At 28.1% G+C, this 16,526-nt stretch overlaps 1 protein-coding gene across 2 annotated transcripts in view; it reads right to left on the reverse strand.

The window, feature by feature from the left end:
* Positions 1–16,526, reverse strand: part of LOC123293396 — a 115,436-nt gene that overhangs the window by 51,234 nt on the left and 47,676 nt on the right. The window lies entirely within an intron of this gene.

A 16,526-nucleotide genomic window follows, 5' to 3' on the forward strand; every position in this document is an offset into this window, starting at 1 on the left:
ACGCAAATGAATTTACAGAAAATGAAATAATATTTTGAATAGATGTTAGAAATAATCATTCCCTAGAGAATTGCTAAAAACAATATTTTTCCCGACAACTCAAAGATATTCGATATCAAAATTCCATGATTCTTAAAACCTTCTTGTATGGGTAAAATGTGCCAGATAACTAAAACGGATATTTTTTAAATCATATCATCATAAAAACTTTTCTACACATTTTGTTCGAAGGCAATTTAATAATATCTTAATTTATAATGATTTTGGTATTAAGAAAACGGTTCTTGTCCATCTTGTTAAGAAGATAAACACAATTTTTAAATATGCAGCTATGTGTGTATAATTTGTATATGTATACATACAATGTCGTACAGTAAACGTACAATTGTACAAGTATTAAGTCCAATTGTACGTCTATTTTTATGAACTTACAGACTATAACGGATATTATACCTTATTCTGTTTGTCTTTATGAAATCGAAATAAGACTCTGGCCTGTCTCAAAACTATTATGTTTACCTCACCGACGTTGAGAGTTTGTATTTATTTGCTTTTCTTTATATTTTCAAATGGAGAACTTCTTACCTAAGAAAATTCTCGGAATCGAGGCGTTCTCGATCACAGGGGCTACAAATTTCTAACAAGACATGATCCATCAACAAATAAAAAAGCATTTTATCTGACATTTAGAAAATTACAATTTGTATTGTGTCGGACACGTCGCTTTTTCTGATGTCAAGCAAAACGATATTGCTATGTGTGCAACCTAAAATATCCGTGAAAAATATCTTACTACCGAGCATTTTTTCCCAATAGTACATGAAAAAGACATACAAGTTCTCAACGCCGAAAAGTTTTTTAGCCTCAAACAAACGGACGATTTTAATATAGAAGAATACTTTTTTTATTTGAAGGCTCTTGTAACCGAGAATTTCCATAGCCTATGTTTGATGAAAATCGGCCTAATCATTTAAATTTCATTTTTTTCAGTTCTTTTCGAAGTAAACATATGTAACTCAAAAAATATCATTTACATTTAATCACTATTATATAAACTATAGATACCAGAGCATGGTGGTTTTCGAGATATTTGAGCTTATTCTTTCCACCACGAAACTTAAAAAACACAGTCCGTTAATTTAACCAGTTGTGACGAATAATCGTCAAAAGTTTTTCCTTCTTTTTGCTGCTGGAACTCTACAACTGAGACTGCTACTTGTCTGTACCTTAATAAGCGACAGTCGAGCGTACTTGGTGGTACTAATTAACATCATTGTCTAAAACTCTATAAGTAGTAAAAAATAATCTTGTACATGTATAAGCGAGAAACTGGTATAGCGAAAAACCTCCATAGCCGAGAAAGAGATTACGATCCATTGAACTTTACAGCTTATACAGGTTCGACTATAATTAGGTATATGTGCCGATATCCTGTTAAAGTATATTTATTTAAGCATTTTTTTAAGAGATTAAATTCAAAATTTTCTATACCCAATTCTTTCAGAATGATCTACTTTTTAAAAAATCTTCAATAAATATTTATCATTAACATTAGGTACTTTATAAGAGACCCTGTTTTTTCAGACCGATTTAATCGCTGGATAAATCAATACAATAGTATTTTGCATATGCTAATTATATATCTTTAGATAAAAAACGTATAATATTTATAATATACCAAAATGAATACGATATAAAAAATTTCATATCTTGTACAACAAATATGATTAAAAAAAAGTAATTAGCTATTAAATATGTTCTTAAAAGATTCCATCCCTATAATTATCTGAGACTGCACATGAATGTATCTTTTTTCTGTTTATTAAAACGATACACAATTATATGAGGGCATTATCAGTAGTAGTGAATGCATTTTGTAGACTTTTTTATGTGTATGTTGTGACGGGTAAATCCATACTTTAGTTTAATTATACAAGTTGTGTGTTTTTAATTTTGTTTTTTATAATAGGCGTTACAAAAATTATGAATTGTTTTTAATATTATTATTTACGTTTCAAATTTAAAACAAAAAAACTGGTATTTTTTATGGAACAAACCAGGCCCAGTTTTACTTTTTAATTTGGTGAAATAAAATTATTAATACTTTGCAGAAAATTGAGATCATATAATAATTTCAATACATTAAAATAAAAATGAATAATCAAATTTCAATTTTTTATAGTAAATAGACTGACTTACAGCTGTCCTTTGAACCTGTTAATTTGTTTCGCAGCAGTTGTCAGTTTGCAAAACAATAAAAATTTAGGTTTCGCAAAGTGTTCTTATTAACAAAAAGTGGCCTTACTATACGTAAGTTGTGTTAATTGAATGAGTAATCAATTAAAGCAGCTGTGAGTAATCGATTAAAGCAGCAAATAAAGTTAACATGAATTCTGATCTCCACTCATACATTAAAAGCTAAAGGTAAAGCACGTTGTTAACAAACTACCAAATTAATTATTGTGTTTCCCAGTATTTAAAATTTTTTAAATATTTTTGAAGTGAAAACTTCTTTTGCCACGATGAGAACTTTTTGAGCAACAAAAACCATAGAACTCGCGTCGTCGTCACCGTCATCGCGTGTGTTTGTAATTGAGCTCCTCTTAAACAGATGAACCGTTTTTGAAGAAATTTTGCGCGTGTTCCAGTGGATGCGAGGATGGTTTAGATTCACAATTCGGTTCACCACAAAATGTTTGTGAAGGTTCCACAACAAAAAACTAAAACCCATGAAATAAATGGTGGAAACGCATATCATTCATATATTACTATATATCTTGCTATTCACATATATTCATTTGTTTTCCCACCATATTTATCTAGAATTGTGAATTAGCTATTTTAATAGTATTGAGGTATTATTTATTATTATTTAGGTATTGTGAATAGATATTTATTATAGCTATATGCGAAAAAGCAAGTTATTCCAAAGTTTTAAATTTTCACTTCCGTGTCATCCAAATAACTGATTACCTTTTTTTTCCGGTTATATTTTAATAAATGGATTTTGTTAAGTTACAATTAAACTTAAAAGTAAACCAATTCATTGAAACATATTTGGTACCTAATTTTCAAAAATTAGAATTTTGTAATGTATTCAAAGCGATTAAACTGAAAAGTGATTGACCTGATGCCTGTGAGTTTATCATAATATAATGTTTAACACAGTTTTAATCAGTTTTTATGTACTAACTTAAACAATATTCATAATATATAGAATGTTTATTTAAAAATACTCTACTTTTGTGTTTTGCTCTGGCAACTCTTTGTCTTTTGCCCTAGCAACCTGTTAAGTGCTTCTTTGTATGCATGTTCCATAAAAACATATAATAAATTGCAGAATAAATGAATAAAAAAAAGAATCCTACTACTTTTATAATCGTAAAAGTCTGTATATGGATTAATATTTGTTACTTTCTTTAACTTCACAGCATTTTAGCTATTGATCAGAATAGGCTATGGGGTATTACGATAGCGGTGGTCGGAGATGATTTGTATGGTTCTAAGTAAACAAAAAAAATCAGGTTAACGAACCTGATTGGGATGCAAGAAATTTTGCAGGTTGTACAAAATAATTTTACTATCTATTCAGCATGATGATCAGAGTTGGAGGAGATGAACAGGATGTCACGAACTGGCTCAACAAAGCTTGGATAATATTTTCGCTGCTTAGAGATAAAGAAATTCTTAAGGAAGACTCAAAACAAACTACAGACATTCTTCAGCAAATATCTCAATAAGTGCCTCAGAATCATTTCCAACGAAGATGTGGGCAAGAACTAGCCAAAAATCTATTGAGAGTCAGTTGTAAAGAAGAAAATGGAGATAGACAGGTCACATACTATAGAAATCACAAGAAACCATTGCAAGTCATGGAATGGAGCCTACAAGGTAACGGGAGAAGAGGAAGATTAAGAACAACATGGGGAAGGACGGTGGAAAAGAAACTGAGGATGAAAGGCATGATGTAGAAAATAGCATAAAAGATGGCCACACACAGAGACCCTTGGAAGATGGTCAGGGATCGTTGGATTGGTGCTATGCATTCCTTAAAGGGTTTAAGAAAATAATTCAAATTCTTGGCTTTAAAAGTTATCTTCACGGATTTTACTACCTACCAGTATTTGAATGATAGGCGCACATCAAGAAAGTGGGCTGTTATTTTGTTTCATGGATTCTATCATAGAATTTTCAATCAGTACGGGGCAGTGAAAACTAACGCTACGCCACATAGATAACTTTTCGTCGATCTGTGAACAAACTGTATATGATCATAATACCGACACAAAACTATTGTCTACAATATACATACAGAGATATTATGAAGTGGCTACTTCACGGTGTTAAGTATTTGTGTTGTGAGAGAGGAGTCGGAAACCACATTTTCAGAGAGGGCAATGTTACACTGTATTATACTATACCTATGTACTCTGCTCTCATGACGGAATACACTGGTACACGGTAGCGAGTGTTTCCCTTCACAAACATCTTACAATAAGCTGTATACAATATCTTCCCCATGTATAAAACAATCCTTTCAGAGTAAACTTTTACCGTAGAGTCACCAACAACCAGCCTATCATTATTCTGTGCTTGTTCCTTTTCCGTTTTATTGTATTATTGTAAAATCCTACTTTTGTTTTATGTTAAGTTAAATTACATATTATTTAAATTTCCATTTAACTTTTGTTACACTTTATATGTCATATTATAATATTTTTAAATACTATTTTTTTTCGATTAAGTGAAGAAAAGTGTTTGTAAGGAAAATTATCCACAGGATATTTGAAGCGAACATGTTAGCAATGCTAACAATAGGAAGGAACCGTATGGATATTTTGCATTCGCCCTTACCGCAAATCAAGTCACTAAATGAGATCGATAACGAAATTATAAAGAAAAGTTAAGGAAAGATGTGGTAAAATAGAGATGGGGTCGAAAAATAACTGAAGTAAAACAAAGTAACCACTGAGTAATAAGAAGAACCTTGCCTGGATGATCACTGCAGTAAGTAAAGGTAGGTTATGCCAAGATCAACCTCAGAAAACGGGAGGAATCACAAACGACCGAACTGGCAACAACTGTGGGAAATGTAAGGAGGAAACAAAAGAAGTGTTATATAAACAAGGGATATTAAAATTTTATTTTTTGTTTTTTCCTATGAATATGTTATTGAAATTTGGAAAAAAATAAATAATGGCAATACTGGTTGGTGTCAATAATAATACAGACTTTCAAAGAATTTTAGAAATTGATACTGATTTTAGAATATTGAAAAAAAATAAGAATAATGGTTCCTTTCTAAATAATAAAAACTAATAATATTGTCTTTTATATATAAACAATTCACTTATTTATATACCAGCATAATAACTTCTTGTGTAGCTATATTTTGACATTAATATGGTGTATGTAGTTAGCAAACTTATATTATTTTAACAAACCCTTTATTTTTACCAATTACTCTCGTACTACAGTAAACTGTCGTACTTGTAATTCAAATTTATTTTTCTAACCGGTGGTACCTATTGAATAAGTTGCGTTAGAAAACTTAAGACCGAGTTCATCGTCGTAGTAATTGATAATAACTGAAGACCTCAAGTTTTCAATATTTTTTTAAAAACAGTGAGAAGTGTTATTGGATGCCCAGTAGGGCCTATATACTTTTCGCACTAATTTATTAATAATTAAAAAAAAACAAATTGGCGAGTATATACTTTGAGAGAAGTAGGTAGTAAATCAATAACTGAATTCGCTAGATTTAATCTGCACCGGATACTCAGGAATATTTACTATAGAAACATATTTATTAATTTTTATTCAACGAAATTCACAATCTCTATTGGCATTATTTGAAAAACGTTGAAAAACTGACCAAAATTTTAATATTATGGTTTTTTTATTATTTTAACGTGATTGAAAGTTAGAACTTCTTTATCAGTTATAAAATTGTTTATTATTATAAAACCAGATGATTATAGAGATATTGTTGTTGTTTAACCACAATATGAATTATATTTTGAATTTTACAGTCAAATATCTCTAAGCAATTTTAAAAAGGTATTTTCATATTTATTTATATATTTGTATTGCGTACTTTATTTTTTATTTTAAATAAATTTAGAAAAATGAATTTTTATTTTAATAAAAATTGAAACTTCACGATCACATTGATTTCCATTAAAAAGTTGCATTTAATTTGAACATATTTTTTTCAGTCGATTAACAATTTATTATTTTCTTACCTCGAACAGTTATTCGTCGGTAGAGAAGTTATGAGGATAAGCTAGCGAGATTATAGTAATAAATATACGAGAATAAGTATATCAACCGACCTAAAATAATTTTTACGAAAAACATGATTGTTTTAATTGTATATTTTTCAAGTAAATCTTCAAAAGAGAGAGAGATACAACTGTTCTACCGTTCGTGTGGATACACAACTACTACAAACAATCATCAAATGGTCAACTGTAGTAAATTCAGATAATTTTTTGACCTGGCTCTTAATCCAGAGGGAGAGATTCAAAAAGGAATCTCTTCTATGAGTCGATAGGGTAAAAGAGAATATTCTCACATGGTATTGTCTGTGACGTCACTAAGAACAATTTTTTCGTAAAAATTTTTTAAATTTAATTGTATTTTGTTCTTATTTATGTTTAAATCAATTTAACTGTATTAGTCAATATATCAGTAATATTATAGAAAATATCTAAATAATATAAATATATATGATTCTTAACGTAACGAATATTATAACACACTAGTAAACATAAAAAATGTGTCTGTGATAGACAAATAACAAAGATAATATGACTTTTCTTGTTAAAGTTTTTGTGTATGTACCCAAGTGATTTCTGGCCGAATATTTGTAGGAATTTTATATCTACTAAATTAAAAAAAAGGCCGATGTATTTATATTGCTTTACACCATATTTTAAGATAATATAGCCACAATAATTGGCTTTCAAGAAGTAATTAGATATAGAAAATTTTATATTTTTATATATTCGCCAATATTATTATATAATAAATCCTTAATTGCATTGGTGCTATTAATAACGTTTAGTATATGCACGTATCAGCATGTTTACTTAAAAACCATATGCGATAAGTACACTAAGGTCATATTTAAATCATCTTCATAAAACAGAGCTTCATCAGAAGAGAGATAGATAACCTCTTCCCAAAAAGAATTTCTGTACTTGGTGGGTAACATCAATTGCAGTACTAGTCGAAGATACTGACATTTTCTCACAAAATATGGTTTTATCCATGTTATTCACTATAGGCCGCATTACACCACAGTAGTAGTTAGTAAACAAGTATCCTACCTATTTTATTATAAAAGATTATACATTAACCATGAATTGAATTGTATTTAAAGTGAAGTGCTATGAATGCTTGTATTATTCACACATAAGTAATTGATCGGGTGATTTTAACAGAAAAAATGAATGGTAAAATACAATCCGCTTTATGTTTAGTTTTAGTGAATACAGCCGACGAAACATATCACTATAAGGACATTCCCTAAAAAATGAGTGTATGAAAATAAATAACTTAAGTTTCAAATTTTGAGGGTGGATTCTGTTAGAACTTGGGAAAATTAGACAAAAGTTAATAATAAAATTTTTCGATATGTACCATAGTTTTTGAAATATTGATGCCTAAAGATTTAGAGAAAATCAATTATAGAAGAATAAAGCATCTAATGCCATTCATTTCATCAATTTAAATAAAATACATGGAAAAAAGAGTGCCGTTTGTTATAATTTTCTTTGTAGGAAAATATTTGTCGTACTTTAAACTAATTAACCTTAGTTTTCCAAATTAATCTTTAGAAAAGTAGCCTTTTTACATAATAAAACATATCTTTACAAACAATCTAGGATTCACATGTTAAAAACGTAAACTTTAACAGGACATTAGTGAGAATGCATTTACACGATTTAAAGGTAATCTTAAGAAAATGTGATTTTCAAAGTATCATTTCCTGTAAGATTTGCTTACTTTAGGAACAGAAAACATAACACAACCTCATCTTTTTATATGAGAGCTGTTTAGAAAATCATAATAAAACTGTTACTTTCCGACGTCACTAAAATTTTTCTTACAAATGATAACTATCATGGTTCATCGTCAATCAAAATTTTAGTACCTACCCTATAATGTAATGTTACAATTGCGACCGCATAAAATTTTACAGTTCAAATACCACATTTCATATTAGGAACTATCTGTATTTTGAGTATTAAAAGGGGCAGATTGTATTCTAAAATTCTATCTTTTCCATTAAAATCGCCCGATCTATTAAATGAGAATGATATTTTAGAAGCATATATAGATAGATAGGATAGGTATACTTATAATAACAATAATCATATAAAATAAATGCTTTTTCTTGTTTGTAATCAACATTTCACCGCGTATTTTTATTTTAAAACATATTAATATATGATTATTATGGTCAATATATAATAATATTACTTACTTTTTATTATTTTTATTTAAATTTTATTTTTATGTATAAGAATATTATATACACATATCAATCAACTATATTGACATTTTATTTTAAAATTATGTATTAAAATTTGATTTTAATGATAGTATAATTGTGTTAATAATATATATGAAGGCAGTGCATAGGCAGCTTTTTTTAAAGAGGTTTAACTGTAATGATAATAGTAATTAAATGAATGATATAATAGTTTTGAAATAAAATGAACTTAAGAATTAGATTTAAATAAAATTTATTTTTCCATTGCAGTCAACGTAATGTTATACCGATATTGAAGAATTATCAGCAATATGTACTATTTTTATATTAAAGTGAAAGTATATATGCACTTGTTCGATAATTGGTCGTTTTAACCGTTAATAAGGAACCAAATAAAGTCAATATGCGTTGGTCATTATAGTCGATATATCCAACGATATATTATAATTTCATGAATATTGGCAGTCATAGCTGATATATTGTTTTATCCTATATTGTTATAGTCGATGCATTTAGAATAGACATAGATTTGCTTTTATAGAGATTCGGTTAGGTTATACTATTATGACTGCACTTAAAATTGTATAAATAACTTTTTATCCAAAGTTATCGTTACCGTATCGACAAATTTTTTTTTTAAATATTTGCAAATACGCGAATTTTAAAAGTATGTAACGAAAAAATTTATATTTTGGTGGAAGCGTAAAGAAAAAAATATTTTAATGTAAATGGTTCTCTGAATTTCTTTTATAGAAATCTCACTCCAATTTAAATGAAGCAAACTGATATTCATCGAAAATTTTTGATCATCGTCAGTTTACAGCGAAGAATTCCACATAAAAGCCCTTTTGTCTCTACTTCTTTTCTGAATTTAACCGTCCGATTAGCATGAAGTTATATTCGAAGATTTGGCTTTTTACGTCCTTGTTAGGTCATTTCTTTTCTGTACTTTTACATGTTCTACCAATCAGAAGCCATTGACTTTGCTTTTCTTGACTATTGTGTTTGAAAAGTCTATATTGTAGAGTTTTGAAGGCTTCGGCAATAAGTAGCAAAGTAGCGATTGGCTGGCTCATTGCTTCAACGGGTGTGAATACGTCACTACCGTTTTTTTGTTTTTTTATTAAAAAATATAACTATTTATTATTAATAATTAATAAAAAAATTATTAATTAAAAAAAATACTTAAATGTACTTCAGTTAAATTATTCTTTATATTATTATTTATTTATGAATTTGTGTCAAAAAAAAAAATTAATGCTAGTTCTCTATTGTCACCGAAGTGGACGCGTAACGACTAGTAAAACACAAAAAGATAAAGTATGTCCATATTATTGTGTTCATTTTGATTATTATAAATTTCAATGATTACTTTCATACATTAAAGTTGAACATACAAGCGTATTGTTTATAAATAATATTATATGATAACATTAAATATTATTTGATGTATTCAATACACAGAAACCAATCATCACTTACTTTATTTTATAAATAATATAAACCGCCTATAATCATTTATATACCTTTCTTTTGTATACATGTACAATATAGTGTTAAATGCATATTATTTTACTGATTGTACAAACGTCAACCACAACCAAGAAAAACTGTTGATCAGGTCTTGGGTCTGACACTTGTATTAATTTATATTGATAAACGTCTATATGCTTATGTTTTGTTTTTTGTATTCTGTATGGGTAAACATTTTTTTAAAAGATTTCAATTCAATGATAATGAATATTATATTTTATTTTATACTAGCTGTAATCAATCAGCTTCACTGTTCAAATCCACTTAAATAATTCATGTGTGAGCGCGACCATTATGGTTTCCGACACAATTTCCCAGATTAGGAAAATAACATCATTGCTATATTAACTATTGTATTGGAACACAGATATGTAACTTAGATCGCACTGGAAAAATTATTTTTAACTTCCCAGAGGAAGTTAATGTTATGGGGCCGATTTTGAAAATCTCCAGTTTTACATACTTCTGTGCTTTCAAGGCCGCAATAACCGAATCAAACCTTTTCAATGTTATGACTGTGTGTGTGTGCGAACGTATGTGCGTATGTTCGTTCGGAATCTTTCGCCTCGGATTATCTTGCGAACCAGTTATGACATTAAAACGTGACTGGGCATATTCGACGCGTAATCGCGTATTTAAAAACTGAAAGAGTTATCAGCAGCATTAGTTTTTTAATGGTAATAAAAAAACGAAAAAACTGAATAAACAGAATCTGAAAAGTGAATAAAACACATCATTTATGTATGGAGATAATGATGGTTCCAATATAAGCTGCAGTATATGTTCGAAGAATAATCTATGAAGGCTACCGAGACCTTTTTTTAAAGTTTTTTCCCCCTCTGGGAAGTCACGACTTCAGTACCACACCGACTATGTACTGCCATTTTTTTAATGTTCTTTATATCAGTTATCGTAACAAATTCATAAAATTGTAAATTATCGTAAATATGTTTGTACAAATCTTGAGGCTAATACGCAACGATTGCCACTAGTATGAGATCGCTACCATCATCCATTTTCGAGAAAACGTGAACAATAAAATGTCCCAGATAAAAACACACATATGCGTACACACCCCAATAACCTGAGAGTGGTATTAACACATTGTCTTGACCTTGAAAAGAAAAAAAACATACTGAAAACTTCTATTTTGGAACAAATTACAGGAACTTGTTCGCATAGGAACCCTATGCCTGCAGAGAGAACTCATTATGCTCGCAATATGGTGTTTACACCATATACAGCATATTAAGAGTAATATGCTATATTCTCAGTGGTTGAGTTATGGTACAATCTATAATGACAAATAAATAATATTAAATATTTAGTAAATCTTAATTAAAGATGAATCGAGCCCGAATCTCTTGGATTCATGCCGATGGTCTTACCAATTAGATCACATAGCCTGTAGGAGTAGTATGCATTTTCAACTCAAAAACATCGGTCATTATATTTTCGACATATATGATCTAGTTGGTAGGACGGTTGGCATGAATCTAAAAGAGCCGGGTTCGATTTTTGCATTTTTTTAATCTCTCTTTAATTAGTATTGAGAAAATTTGATCTCAATCGTTCAAAAGTTACATGATTATAAACAGACGCACCACCGATTTTCTTTAATATATAACATTTTTATATTACAACTTGAATCATTGAATAATGTGTTTAAATAAGGTTTGTTTTTGAAAAGTTATTTATTACGTTCTTACACTTGTACCATAAATGTAAGAATGGATATGTAGATTTGATTTTCATGAGTTAAACATGTCGTTTCTTGTCGATTTAAGTTACCAGGATTGTGGGTAACATTGTTCAGGAAAAATAAGGCTATAAAGATATGTTTTGATTTAAATTCTATATTTTTATTTTGATCTAAATGGCCCGTTAGCTACGAGTGAATTTAAGCATTATTGAGCTAACATTATAAAAATAATAATCATATAATTTACACAAATATTTCCGTTACTATGAATTTTGTATTTGCTTGTTGCAGAGCCTAAATATGCGCTATGCCACAAAAATATTTAAATACGGTTTGTAAGAATTTTTGTTGTCAACTAAAATATTCCAAGCAATAATTATTCTACACAAAAGTTATATAGTTTCGATAATACTATTTTATATTTTTTTTAATAATTCAGTTTTTTTGAGTTGTTAATTTTGCTGTTTCTAGCGCTGACTCTGTTCTGATAAATGAGATAACAGAAATCTTAAAAAGAAATAAATAATTTTGAATATATTCTACCTATAAGATTTAATTCGTAAGAAAAATATGAATAATAAAAATGATTTTATACCTAGTTAAAGCATACTATAGGCATATAAATATGATGCTGTCAGTCAGTAAGTTTGTTCATACATTGTGTGTAATCATTTGATAGATTACGTATACACCTCTATACAGGGTATCCTGAAAACAAACCATTTCACACTTTCAGATGGGCATGTAAATATTAAGAGATTCTTCGAAGATGAGCTGAACATGTTTTTGATTTAGATTACGGGGTAATTGTTAAACAAAAAGAATATCCGAATCGAACCTTTTCAATGTGATGTCTGTGTGTGTGTGTGTGTACGTATGTGCGTATGTTGGTTGGAATTCTTTCGCCTCGATTATCTCGCGAAACAATTATGACATAACACGTGACCTAGCTCATTCGACGCGTAATCGCGTATTTAAGAAATGAAAGAGTTTTCAGCAGAATTGGTTGAGCCGTTTTTTAATGGTAATAAAAAAACTGGAAAAAACTCGATAAACAGACTCTGAAAAGTGGATGTAACTCATCATTTATCTATGGAGATAATGATCGTTCCAGCATAAGCTGCAAGACATGTTCGAAACATGATCTATAAATGTTAACCTTTTCATAACTTTTATTATAATGGGAAGTTTTTCGTGTGGACCTCGAGAGCCGAACCAGACTCAATTTGTTTTATAATAAAAACAATTTTGACTACATATAACGCATAATCGATTTAATCTTGAAGTTTTTTTGTTGTAAATTGTACCAACCTCTTTCGTTTCAAATAAAATTAATTTTTCTCATATTATTATTATTAAGACAATGAATAGAGCATATTTTTAGGACATCCTATCCAACTAACTAACTTCTTGTTTACTTGGGAATATGATTTATATTCAGATCAAAAAGTGGTATTTATAACTAACAATATCATAAAGAAACAATAATCATTATTAATTTTATTAACGAGCAGTCATTGGTACTTCACATTCCTAAACCAAATAAAACATGTTTTGAATAAAACTAGAGTAAAAAAAGGATAAGGATAAAAATTGATTATAGTCAATTTTTCATATGTTTTGAATATGTACACAGTTTTTAAGTTTTTAGTGAATGGACCCCTCACTTATCTTATTCGGTTTAGGTCTCGCTCAAATTTGCTTATATTGCGAGAATTTGAAGATCTAGGTATACTTAACAAAAATTTCAATGAGCACGATTTTATATAAATTTTTTGGATAATGCATACACCTTTACGTAGTTGGACCCACATGTTAGTGCCCATAACAGTTGTGCTCACTGAGAGTATTTGTCAGAAAACGAAAATATACAAAATCTTATTTGATTTACACTTCATAAATTTTTCCCATCGCTTCCACAAATTTTTTTGTTATCTTCTTTGTATTGTCAAATACGTGTGAAACCAGATATAAAGTATCATAATACATTGTGTTCCTTGGGATACATATATTTTCAAATTCAAATATTATATAGAGAATTAATTATTAATAATTATTAATTATGAATTAATAGTATATGGAGAAATAATACTCCCAATTTTAGTAATTCCTGCTTTGTTTGTACATAAGTGAGCACATAAAACACAGTAAATGGGAAATTTTATCAGTTAAATATTTTGGAATAAATTTATCTAATCGACTCGAAATAAATATGCGCTCTGATTCAATAATAATGCTCTTTTATTCGTTAGAACTTTAAAATTAACGTAACATTTGGTTCTGTTTTGATTTCAAAAAATATATAATGGTTTTATTTGAAATAAAATCTCTCAAATATGATGACTTAGATTGTTTCTTTTCTTTCATAGTTTAAGTAAACAAGCTACCTTCTTGAGCAAAACAAAATTCAATAATGAAATAAATGATTTATAACAATTTTTAGGAAATATACTTAGATATAATAATTTTAGGCGCTTCGAATAACAATAATAATCGCACCTCCACATAAAAATAATTTAATAACCATAAAAAAATATTGGAATTCATGTGGTTTTATACAGTAAATAAAAAATATTTAAATTAATTTTATTTTATGTTATTTTTTTTCTTTACTTTAGAAGAAGAATTTAAAAAATAATAATAGACAGATTGTAATTTGATTGAATAAATTTAGAATAAAAAACAAATTTGTATTGTGTAGTCAATGACTAGCCATAGTAAATTAATAAATTATTACTTTTCCCGTATTTTTGTTCTCAAAAAATCAATTTACTAAAAAAATAAAACATCATTTCACATCCGTATCAAAAATTGATAAAATATAATAACTTGTAGTAATTCATTTATTTTGCATTCCATTGTTTTGCGTTTCCTTACAACATCTAATATTTCTTTTTTAAGTTGAAATTTTATTTTATTTTATACTTCTATACTTTAGGTACTAATAAATATATAGCATTGTATACAACCTTGAACTGGATTAACGTTTAATAAAAGACAATTTCGGTGAAAATATCATCTCTATAGTACTATTTACACCCACAACATAAATAATTACTCACTACCATTATTACTCAGTACCATTGCTAATGCACATGTAGTCATGATAAAAGCTTCCAGGGACTTCTTTCTTCGCAGTCTACGTGACTTATGTAGCTTTAGTATTCATCTCCATACGGAGTTAATAGGAAATAAAAAAGATTGAGAGGTGTCGTGAGCACCAGGTAGAAACTATATTCTTTTCGTACCTAGATAAATTATATTTTGCGCTTAATTTTTATTTACAAGATATTTTTCTGAAAATATAAGGTATTAATTTTATAGCTACTTTTAGTTTTAATGTGTGAAATAATTGTTGTATTAGTTTAAAAAAGGCATACTTCTGATTTAGTAGTCAACCCAATATATGAGTACATTACGTTTAGTTTGATCAGGATATTTATTATGACATAACATAAAAATTATTCTCACTTTAAATTATCTCTATTTGGCTTTACTTCTGATAACTTTCACATCTCAATTTTTTTAAATGATAAAACATAAAATTTTGGCAAGAAATACAAATTGACAGTTACTAAAAGATTTTTGCATTTACTCAAAATTTATGGCAACCTGAATCGATTGAAAAAATTTTAGTTTCCTAAGTAACCTAGATGCCGGTTTATGGTGTATTTTGTAGTTTTTTTGGTTTTAACTCCAAACCAGCAAACGAAAATCGTGCAGTAAGGAACAAAGTTCCAATAGTTTCAATAAAATATAGTAACAAGCATTTCCTTCATAGAATAACTGTAAAAGTATAAATATATTACAAAAGTGTAAAAGAAGGCAACGAAGATCGTTAAAGCATTTTTTCCCGGCAGAGGTCAATTTTCAAAACCTTGACACATATAGAACTATCACTGCCAATACAGAAAATCTTATATCTTTGTAAGGACTCAACTATTTAAGTTCTGGACACGATAAAAATTTGGCTATTGTTTAGGTAATATAAAAGTTATAAATTGAAAAAAAAAAAAAAAAACTTTGATGGAAGTTAAAAAAATAAAAATAAAGCATTTGTTTATATAAAATTATCTCATATAAATAAAAAAAACAACCAATAAATACTTAAAAATAGACACTTCAATGTTTATTATACATTTATAATAATATAATAAGAATATATTTATATTTTTGTGTATAGAAGTAAATTTTTTATATAAACATATATACTCTTTTAAATATTAATACATTGTCATGTGGGTATATCTATTTATATACAGTGTGAGTTTCTATAATCAAGCAATCAAAATATAAATTTATTCATTTCAAAAAAACAAACTATTGGCAATAGTTTCGATTATGACTTTTTTTTTATTCGAAGAATGGTCATTTCTATCAAACAAAATTTTAAATTTTCTAAATTTCATTTCTAAATAACAGATTTAGAAATATGTTAAAAGAATAGATTTGATTAAGGTGCATGAAAAACTTCTGCTTTGTCGTTTGAACGGAAATGAAATCAAAAAGTTTATATATATTTATTATATATATGGCGTTCGTTGTTCATTCTCGGTCTGATATTATTACAAATCAAAAATTAAAGTTGATCTAAATATTACTAAAGCAAATCTTTCAAATTTATTTTACAATAATTTTTAAAAGATTTACTAAGCAAATTAGTTTACAAATCTGTTAAATTATTATTCAAACCTACTACGTCTATACCCCAATTACGTTTCATAGTTTGTATTTGTCATTCCTCAATTATGTACGACAGTGCAGCTTGAAGAAGTAATTTCGAAGCAG

This window comes from Chrysoperla carnea, chromosome 2, assembly GCF_905475395.1.
Source record: "Chrysoperla carnea chromosome 2, inChrCarn1.1, whole genome shotgun sequence".
NCBI classification, from domain to species: domain Eukaryota; kingdom Metazoa; phylum Arthropoda; class Insecta; order Neuroptera; family Chrysopidae; genus Chrysoperla; species Chrysoperla carnea.